We start from the raw sequence: 11980 nt of genomic DNA, 5'->3' as shown, positions 1-11980 counted from the left end.
TAACGGTAAATAAATAATAAATAGTAAATAAATCAAAATCAGTTACATTATTTTATCTTATTCATAGCATAAATGTTCTCGAAGATTACTAAAAAGAAATTGAATTAGACTACAGCAAATTGGCAAACTTTACCTTGTATCTGTTTCCACCGAGTTTGTTTGGGGCGTTCTTTCAACATATCAGCAATACTTGTCTCAACATCTCTTTCAGTTGCATTAGTGTGGGTGTTGATACAGGCTTCTGGAAATTTATAAGAATTAATTAATATATATAATTATAATTCACTTTGCTATTCCCATTCCACAGTCCTCTCGTCCTTCCACTTCCCTGTCCCCACATCATCCCCACTATTCCCACTTCCCTGTCCCATCGTCCTCCTTACCATTTTCCCTCGCCTGTCCTTCTTCCTCCCCCACCATCTCCCATTCACCTGTCCCTTTGTCCTCCCCAGCATTCCCTGTCCCCACCATCCCCAACTCCCCAGTCCCCTCGTCCTCCCCACCATTACCCTCTCCTCTGTCCCCTCGTCTTCCCCACCATACCCCCCTCTCGTCCTCCCACCATTCCAAACTACCTCATCCGATGCATTCTATAATGGTCTGATGCTTCCATCAGAAAATTGGGAACATCAAATGATCTGATATTCCCATCACTGAAAAATAAGAACAGCTAAAAAAATGAAATGAAAAAAATAAAAAATAAACTATACTCATGAAATGAACAGTATGGTAAACAACACAGCTCAATTTCAATGCAATGTCACACAAAATTATTAAATCGAAATGAAAATAAATTGAAATCTATGAAAATTCAAATTATCAATACAATCGGAAAATATTGAAATAATATCGCAACATAATATAGTGTGGGTTGCTCTTACGTGCAACAGACGGTGCTGTTTTTCAAAAAAGGCATGGTTTTACCTGTCACAAGTGTGGCATCTATACTTATACTCACGAAATGAACGGTATGGTAAACAACATAGCTCAATTGCAATGCAATGTCACAATAACATTTAATAACAATAATAACAATAACATTTAAATATACTTTAAGATATAATCTAGAAGAAAATAAGAACATTGAAACGGTTCATGAACTCGATTTCAATAAAGGACACTATGGGAACTTTGAAAAACAGTTAATGAGTATAATTAGACAGACTTGTTGCTAGGCAGAGGAGTAAATAATGAGATATATGGCAAATTTTGCAAAATATACGGCACACAAACATTCATACCCAAACAAAGCAAAATGCTAGGTAAGAACAAAGCAGTTGGCCCGTAGGGGAAAGGAGATACCCACAAGACTGGAATACAAGTCATTAACAAGCACACAAGTACTACACTACACAACAACCGCACTACTACCAGAACTGGACGAATCACTACCAAAACAACACATTGCACATCACTACCAAAACAACACAACACAACACAAGCATTGGCAAAGAATTATAGACCAGTTGCACTAACATCCCACATAATAAAATTATTTGAGAGTGATCAGGAGTCAGATTACTAGTTTTATAGAGACCAATGACCTCCACAATCCAGGCCAACAAGGATTTAGAGCAGTTTCTATGATCGAGCCACTGAGATCTATAAAGAATTCTGATCAAGAAAGAGATCTAGGGGTGGTTTTAGATAGAAAACTATAACCTGAGGATCATATTAAGAACATTCTGCGAGGGGCCTATGCTACACTTTTTAACTTTAGAATTGCTTTTAAATACATAGGTCAAAAAGTTTTAAAAGTTTTAAAAGTTTTTTAAACCTCTCGTGTATCATGAGTGTGTTAAAGCATCAGATGGTGCATTCAGATGATGAATATTACCTAGTTCCTTCATCTGGGAAGAATGAACACATATTGGTGCATTCGGTGAATAAAACTAACTACTGTAGTTTAATTGATCAACAGACTGTATATCATATGCAGACTGTATGTGGATCTGCGGGCCACTCCAAACAACACCCTGGTGGACCAAGCTCCACCAGGGCTAAAGCACAAAGTGATATAGATGTGATAGAGAAACTAGGTCAAATGGAGGAGTAGGTCTGTATATTAAACAGCACCTGACGTGCACAGAGCTACTAAACTCAATGTGGTGGTAGAGTGGTGGGGGGGGGGAAACATTGCAGAAAAAAACAAAAATACAATTTGGTCAACAAAACAGCATTGTTTAAAATAGAAGACATGGGTTGTCATTTTGGGGGTAAGGTAGGTTACATTGAGTTAATTAGTTAGTACTTAGTTTTTATCTTAAACTGGTTGGGAGAGGTACAGTGTTGCTGTGCTGGTGAAAGAACACCTAAAGGTAAATTAAATAATGATTGCGAATCCACAAGAAGTTGACATAATATCGCTAGAGATCTGCAATCAGGATGATAAACTTTCCTTAAAGAATTTGACAAACACTTGCTGATAGGACATGAAGTAAATGAAATGTATGTCAAGTTTTGTGAAATATATGATAAAAGCACAACAAAATTTGTACCAAAGGAGAGATGCAGAACTAGGAAAAGGGGTTTGTTCAACAGAAATTGCGAGAGGGCCTGAGACCCAAACACACACAAATGGAATCAATATATAGCAAGAGGCCAAACCCCCAAACATACAAGCGATGCAAAGATGCGAGAAACAGCAGCAGCATTAAGGAGAGGGACTTAAGGACCATAAATAAAGTGTGAAAATAAACTCGAGTAAATTTTTTTAACTACTCTCGACAGTGAAGAAAAACAAATATTCAGACGATTTGTGTTAGAATCATTAATCTTACACTTTCGGTCATATTCAACAACACAAATACATACACACACATTCCTGTTGCTGTAGCAAGTGAAGAATTACACACACAGATCACAATAACGTGATGCATCAAATGAACAAATCCACAAGGGCCGTGACGAGGATTCGAACCTGCGTCCGGGAGCATCCCAGACACTGCCTTAATCGACTGAGCTACAACAGGGTAAAAGGGTTGAAACCGAAGTTCTACTGAACTTACTGGATCCCATAGCCTCTCCGAGGCACAAACCAGGCTTTTACACAACCCCCCCCCCCTGCACCCGAGCTATGTCAACAGGCCGTTCTCCCTCTTCGCCCTTCCGAATGCACCATATCAGTAAATTTTTTAATAATCTTTTAAAAATAGTAAATGCCACTATTTTTGCAAAATTATTACGAGATCTATTATTCTATAGAATAATGCATATAAATGCATATATGCATATAAATACAAAACATAAATACAAAACAAGTAAATGTAAATAATTTTACCTTGCACCTAGATCCACCAAGCCTGTATGGCGCGCGTTTCAGTACTTCGGAAATCTAGAACTATCTTGAATCTCTAATCTGCAATGAAACAATACATATTATTGCACTTACCAAAACATGGATGAATGTAGAAAATACAGAACTATTAGCTGAATATCAAATAAATGGATTTAATCTATTTCACACAGATAGATATATTACACCGTGTATATTAGGTAATACCTAACATACACGCTTCCACACACACTACATTTGAAATGTAGTCTCAAAAAGACTACATTTCAACAGCAAAGAATACTCCATAAAAAAATAATTAAATTATTGACCAACATGAGAGAGGGTTAGCCAACATGAGAGGGTTGTGTTGATAGCCTGAAAATATTTAAATTGTGTAATGTATTGAATGGCATTTTTCAAGTTACAACATTTTTTAAATTACTGAACTAGGTTCTAGGCTTTGCTAGGCTTAATTCAATTATTACAGATAAGCCTAACCTAGCCTAGAACCCAGTGGGTTTTCTTCCTATTGGGGAGTGTTGTACATGCCTCGCCTCCACATACACACTAGCACAGCCAGGCCTCGCCTCCACATACACACTAGCACAGCCAGGCCTCGCCTCCACATACACACTAGCACAGCCAGGCCTCGCCTCCACATACACCAGCACTGCCAGGCCTCGCCTCCACATACACCAGCACTGCCAGGCCTCGCCTCCACATACACACTAGCACAGCCAGGCCTCGCCTCCACATACACACTAGCACAGCCAGGCCTCGCCTCCACATACACCAGCACTGCCAGGCCTCGCCTCGCCTCCACATACACCAGCACTGCCAGGCCTCGCCTCCACATTTAAACCAACCAAGCCCACAAATACGTTAACATGGACCAGCATTACACCGTCTAACATACTCTGTCAGATGTAACAACTAAATTTGTGAATTCAAGACCAAATCTATTGTATAACACAGTGTTAGAACGAGAAAAACATTACTTACATTCGAAGCCGTGTTTTAAAATGGCGGCGGTCTTGTACTGACGCTCCAAACTGTGTGTTCGTTTGCGTATGATGAACGTGTGACAATTTACTACAACAATTATTTAATTATTCTTATTCTTTATTTTAATATTTTTAGGGTACATGAAATTTCAAACTTATTTGCACACAATAATATAATTGCATTGTCATAACCTTTATATATTACGGAAAATACGATGACATGAACGAAGTCAAAGTGAAGTTGAAGTCAAAGTCATTCGCCGAACGTATTAGTCATTTTTTTTCTCCCAAACGATAGGGGTAACAAATCCACAGAGAATATAAGTGTACAGTAAAGTCAATTTTATTCAGGAAAGTACATACATAGTTGATTTACAAACATAATGTTGGATTTATAGATAGAGCTAGTGCATACAATACCTAAAGCCACTATAGTAGGCATATTTATTTATTTATTTATTTATTTATGCATATACAAGAATGTACATAAGGAATGTGAGGATACAATTATGGTAATTACAGTCTTGTAAAGCCACTAGCACGCGCAGCGTTTCGGGCAGGTCCTTAATCTAAGAAAATTTTAAGGAGGTAAATACTTGCAAAATTTATAGACAAAAAAATGATAACAGATTACATGGAATGAAAAAAAAAAAGATGAGAGAAAATTATAGGTACAGTATATTAAAGCACATAGGTAGCTATGATTGATTGCAATGACAGCTTAAAATGGTAGTTGACAACAAATTGGTAGGCACAATACAGCAGAAACAATATAAGATTGATTGCAATGACAGCTTGAATGGTAGTTGACAAAAATTGGTAGTCACAATACAGCATATGGCTAGCACATAAAAGAAGACAGCAATGAACACAATGATAAGGTTGTTTGATATTACATAAAAATTAGGAGATTGGGTACCACTAGGTACAGAGCAAATTAAAGCTCAGTGTAGGAAACTAAATAGATGAAGTTAGGTACTTTTTGGTTTTGCTTTTAAATAAGGCAAAAGTTTTACAGTTTTTCAATTCACTAGGGAGTGAGTTCCATAGACTAGGTCCCTTAATTTGCATAGAGTGTTTACACAGATTAAGTTTGACCCTGGGGATATCAAAGAGATATTTATTTCTGGTGTGGTGATAATGGGTCCTATTACATCTGTCCAGGGAGAGTTTCAGAGCATGGTTTGCATTTAAGAACAGGGTTTTGTAAATGTAGTTGACACAAGAGAATGTGTGGAGGGAGTTAATATTTAGCAAGTTTAGAGATTTAAACAAGGGAGCTGAGTGTTGTCTGAAAGCAGAGTTAGTTATTATTCTGATAGCAGATTTTTGCTGTGTGATGATGGGCTTAAGGTGGTTTGCAGTGGTAGACCCCCATGCACAGATACCATAATTAAGATAGGGGTAGATTAGTGCATAATATAGTGAGAGGAGAGCAGAGTTAGGAACATAATATCTGATTTTGGAGAGTATACCAACTGTCTTAGAGACTTTCTTAGTTATGTGTTGAATGTGGGTGCTGAAGTTGAGTCTCTTGTCTAGGAATAGGCCAAGAAACTTGCCATCATTTTTATTACTGATGTTAATGTTGTCTATCTGTAGCTGAATTGCATTTGATGATTTGTTTCCAAATAAGATGTAGTAAGTCTTTTCGATGTTTAATGTTAGTTTGTTCGTTGACATCCATAAGTGGACTTTTTTTAATTCATTATTCACAACATTATTTAGTGTATGTGGGTTGAGGTTTGAGTAGATAAGGGTAGTATCGTCAGCAAACAATATAGGTTTGAGAATATTAGAGACATTAGGCAGATCGTTTATATATATAAGAAATAGAAGAGGTCCTAAGATGCTGCCCTGTGGCACTCCAACGGTAATTGGTAGAGTGGAAGAAGTTGTATCATTGATGGTTACATATTGGTGTCTGTCACTAAGATAGGATCGGATGTAGTCAAGGGCAAGGCCTCAGATTCCATAATGCTGGAGTTTAAATAAGAGGTAGTTGTGATTAACAGTATCAAAGGCTTTTCTTAGGTCAATGAAGAGTCCAATCGGAAACTCATTTTGTCAAGGGCTGAGTAGATAATGTCAAGGAGACTAATGATTGCATCATTGGTACTCTTTTGGGACCGGAAGCCAAACTGGCAGGGGCTGAGTATGTCGAATTTTACGAGGTAGGAATAGAGCTGTTTGTAAATAATTTTTTCAAATATTTTTGATAGAATGGGTAGATTTGATATTGGTCTATAATTGTTTATGTCCGCCGGATTGCCTCCTTTATGGACTGGCGTTACTCTTGCTTTTTTGAGGATATCAGGGATGGTGTGACACTCTATAGATTTGTTGAACAGTAGTGCTATGGGTGGGGCAAGGGCATGGGAGGCTCTCTTGTACACAATGGACGGAATTTCACTGGTGTTCCCTGCCTTGGTTTTTAGAGAGTGTATGATGGACACAACATCTGCCGGGCTGATTGGTGAAAGGAGAAGAGAGTTTGGATAGCTGCCTGAGAGATATGTGTTAATATGTGTCTGAGTCTGTGGGATTTTACTGGCAAGATTAGCACCAACCGATGAAAAGAAACTATTAAATTCATTTGCCATTTCTAAATCAGTTGACGGTATATCCCCATCCTTGTAGAGTTTTATTTGGTTATGTGAGTGTTGTTTAGTTCCTAGGATACTAGAGATAGTTTTCCAAGTGTTTTTCATGTTACCTTTTGCTTCATTGAATCTATTCACATAATATGCAAGTTTTGCCTTTCTTATGATACTGGTAAGCATTGATGAGTACCTTTTAGCTACTTCCCTTGAAACTAGGCCAATCCTAACTTTCTTTTCATATTCATGTTTCTTGTTGATTGAGTTGAGAATGCCATTTGTGAGCCATGGATTGTTTAATCTTTTGTCAGTTACTTGCTTTGTAAGAAGGGGACAATGAAGGTTGTAGAGGCTTATATATAGCATTTCAGGCAACCGGGCAGTATATATGGACCCCTTACTCAAATCTCTGAATATGTTAGATATTAAGTCCCTGCACATACTCTCATGTGTATTTTATATATATAAAACGCTGCACTGTAATGTCAATCCTGACCTTAAAAGCTTCCTAGAAGGTTGTAACAGATCCCATGAGCACCACACCAGAAACAAATACCTATTTGATATTCCAAGAGTACGACTTAGTCAAACTAGAAATGCTTTACAAATCAAGAGACCTCGAATGTGGAATGACCTTCCCAATTATGTTAAAAACTGTACCTCTCCCAACCAGTTTAAGATAAATAAAGATAAATTTATAAGTTAAGAAAAATTCCACAAATCAACAACCCTGTTACTGACCCTGTATTTACCCAAGTCTTTCCTAAATCTAAACTTATCCAATTTATACCCATTGTTTCGTGTTCTATCTTGTGTTGACAATTTTAATACCCTATTAATATCCCCTTTGTTATATCTATTCAGGAAATTGTGGTTGATCTCGAACCCATTGATAATGTGACGACTTATACAGAATTTTGTAACTATATCATCAAGATTGTAACCAGCTTAGCTAAATGTAGTGTGGGGTTCAGTCCCTAAGCCCATATATGTGCCTCTCTAACCATTTAGGTTACAGGGCAAAAACATAAAAACAAAGGTAACTGCAGAAGGCCTATTGGCCCATACCAGGCAGCTCCTATCTATAACAGATAAACACTAAGTACTACCTAATTAACTCAATGTAACCTACCAACCTAACCCCCTATCCACCTAACCTATCCACCGCTGCCCACTGGATGGGGGGCGGTGTGCAGGACAAACATATAAATTTTGATACTAGCTCTCCACATATGTCAGTTGCTTAACACTTTAGTGCGCGCGCGTTCTGGGCGCTCAAGCGTAAACACAAAAAAGTTTATAATCTTTTCACGCTCCTAACCTCAATTCTCAAGCTACGTTTTTCATTTTGGTATCAATGCGTTGGCAATAAAATTCTCTACAAGATCATATGCATAAAATGTCACCGAAGCATTTGGTATCCCACCACGAAGTAAATAAACACGAAGATGACTCGCCGTGACACCCAAACAGGAAGTAAATGTTCATACTCTTTCGTTTGTTGCCAGCCTCACAGTCATCCTACAGCGCTCATTTTGATATCACTGAACTCGCAATAAAATTCCCCACCCAGACATATGCCTATCAATGTCTAATTATGGTATCGGGTGACCCGCACGAGTGTGGGAACTGGGTGAAGCGTTAGCCGTGATTTCAGCAGGGACGACACTGTTGGGATGCAGTGCTTTGAATGTTTATACTTATTTAACTCTCCTGACATTATTTCTGAAGCTACGTATTTCATTTTTATAGCAATGTGTTCGCAATAGAAAGTTCTATAAGAACATGGGTAGAGTTGGCCAACACAGCGTCAAATAAATTTGCGGCGAATAAAATCTTACGCGTGTTTGTACCCGTGAGCGTCAAAAGTTTTTACTTTGCTCATGTTTTTCAAGTTTATACTTGTTTCACACCGTTTTTTTTTTGTATAGTGTTCGGAATAAAATTCCCTACACAGACATATGCATATCAAATACAATTCCTTGGAATTCACAGCTGTAGAGATGACGGAAAACACACAACCGGAACCCGCTCTTGACACTCCAACTCAAACCCGCAACACCCACAAAAAAAGTTTCTCTTGTTTCATGTATACTTACTTTAGTTTTCGTGCTACAGTTCTCATTTAGGTATCAAAATATTCCTAAGAAAATAGACTACAATACTGAAACAATCTAAGACAATTATGTGTACTTACCAAAGCAAAGACGATTGTAGTAAAATAAGTTGAGCATTTTATCTCCACTCCACCTCCTTCAGGTACTGATTCCTGAAGTTGCTCAACAGATGTTCCTAGGTGGAGTGAAGCTGATGTAGGTGGTTATTTCTTGTCCACCCAATACACCCTTTTCCTGTGATAAGTGGTGTAACAAGGTATGACGCAAAGTGGAACATCGCATGTCTTGCACGCTATACCAGTTTCCTTCCTGATACCCGACTTTGAACACACTTCACACCTGCGACGTTTGGGGATTTTTACCAGCTCATGTTTCAATTTATAGTTCAGGCGAGTCTCTGCTATAACAACACGTCGCTGTTGTCTCTTGGTTGGCAATAAACTACTGTCTGAATCGTCGCTCTCACTATTGTTTTCAAACACTAATGTGGAATATGAATTATCTTCATCAGATTCAGCTTCAGCACTAGGTGTAGACGTGAAGAGAGGGCGCCTCACACCCGACGGGCCAGGTGTTGACGGGTCAGCAGCAGGATACACAGGACCAGTGTCATGATTTATGTCTGGAGCATGAACTAGATGTGGAGATGGTGTAGTTGTTGCAGGCCACTCTGCCTTGTCAAATTTCAATAAAGACCAAATAGCAACTTCATGGAACTAGAGCAGAGTTAGTTTCCTTCGATCATCTGTGTTGGCCTTGTACAATGCATGTACAATGCATTGAGTAAAGACCAAATAGCAACTTCATGGAACTAGAGCAGAGTTAGTTTCCTTCGATCATCTGTGTTGGCCTTGTACAATGCAACCACAAGTTGACATTGAATGTGAATTAACAATGAGACAAGTAAGATTTATACTAATACATTTATACTAACTCTGTTGAGCGTTGACCATTTAAACATCAAATCTGTTGATGTGAGCACTTTAGTTTAGTCTGCCGTTTAAAGAAAAAAAGAGCATATCAATGGTATATCACAGAAAACGAATTTATCATAAACTCATGTATTTGTCTTATCATATTGAACTGCATTCATATTTTTAATATATAACAATATGAATATACAAATTTCTGTAAATCCCCTACCTTGTTGGAATCTGTGGAAATGAATGAGCAAATGTGCTGGCTGAAGGCGCTGAAGGAAACCACATTGGTTTCATTTTGGATACAAATGTCCATGGAAATTCAAAATGGAAACTAATTATATAGTTGAACCTGCAGAGACGAGTTTAAGAATCTGTGTTGAGAGTGATGGACACAGCCTTCACAATTATACTTCAGAGAATGTAAACATCTAAGAGTCATTAGAAATATGTGTAGAATAATAAACCCTACATTGTTTGAGTTAGGGAAAACACCATTTGTGATATATAGATACTATAGCTGTTCCTAAAGATTCACCCTTTTTTGCACCAGCAAGATAACATATAAGATTTTAAGAGTTGACGAATGTTAATATTCTTGTTTGATAAACTGTGAACTTGAGACATAGTTAATAAGAACATATTAACACAACAAAATGTTTTCATAATCTTTAACACCACTTTCCAGCAACTTATATAATTTATATAAATTATTTTAGAGAATAATACATAAATTATATATTTAAACATGATATAGTGTTTAGTGGAATGTATAAGGAGTCAAATTGTGTTAAAAAGAGCAATTTTTAGAAAATTTGGAAAAATACTTTTTTCTGTTCAAATTATAACTAAATGGATTTTAAAGGTTTCACTCAGCCAATATATATCATTCACAATTTATTAATGAATTTTACAAAAAAACACCATAAATTTTATATTTAAACATGTAAAAACTATTTGTTTTACATTTGGAAGAAAATAATTGTAGAGAAACAATTTATAATTAAACCTTTGTGTTTGGATTTTTTGAGTAAAAGTTTCTCAAAGGCTTTCCTGCACCATTCTCAATGCAAATCATTCCCACACCTATGGCAAGAGATAGGCGAACGTTGTGTAGATGATTTGTGTTTGCTGGGAAGTGCCCTCGACATCCATTCATTTCCCACTCCCTTTCTTGGAAGAATGCCACATATGATCGGGATTCCTCCCTTGCTCCTAACTAATTCAATGGCTGTCCTGAATCTCTGCATTAGTTCCTCACTCCTAACTCGTCCAACATCATTACCCCCTGCACTGATATTAATAAAATTTTCCACCCTGACTTAACCCCATTTATACTAACTCTCTGTTTCCTTTGGAATAGCCATGCCCTAATGCAACTTAATATAGCACCTCCAATACCACGAGCCTCTATTTTTTTAATCAGTCTTTCATGTGGCACCGTATCAAAAGCTTTGCTAAAGTCAAGGTACACGACATCACAATCCTTACCACTATCAACTGCCTCAACTATGCTGGAATAAAAGACAGCAAATTTGTTAAACATGAACGGCCATTTGTTAAACCATGTTCGACTCATTTATTAATTTGTGTTTTTCAAGATGAAGACAAATTTTATTTGCAATTATCGATTCAAGTAACTTTCCCACAATAGACGTTAGGCTAATTGGTCGATAGTTTGACGCAAGGGATCTATCTCCTTAAAAATTGGTATCACATTAGCAACTTTCCATAACTCTGGCACTCTGCCTAACTCTATTGATTTATTAAATATTGTAGACAGTGGGTCGCAAAGCACCTCTTTGCATTCTTTAAGAACCCTGGCAAACACTTCATCCGGCCCTGGGGATTTGTTTTGTTTGAGTTTAACTATTTGTTTAATTACATCCTCCCTGGTAACTGCTAGACTAGTCAACCTGTCCTCGTCCCCACCCACATATACTTGTTTGGCTGAAGGCATATTGTTAAGTTCCTCTTTAGTAAATACAGATATATAATATTTATTAAAGATACTACTCATCTCTTCATCATTATCTGTTATTTGACCTGTCTCAGTTTTTAA

This window comes from Procambarus clarkii, chromosome 89, assembly GCF_040958095.1.
Source record: "Procambarus clarkii isolate CNS0578487 chromosome 89, FALCON_Pclarkii_2.0, whole genome shotgun sequence".
Classification (NCBI taxonomy): Eukaryota; Metazoa; Arthropoda; class Malacostraca; order Decapoda; family Cambaridae; genus Procambarus; species Procambarus clarkii.
The sequence above is the reverse complement of the archived record's forward strand: the minus strand, read 5'-3'. Positions refer to the sequence as shown.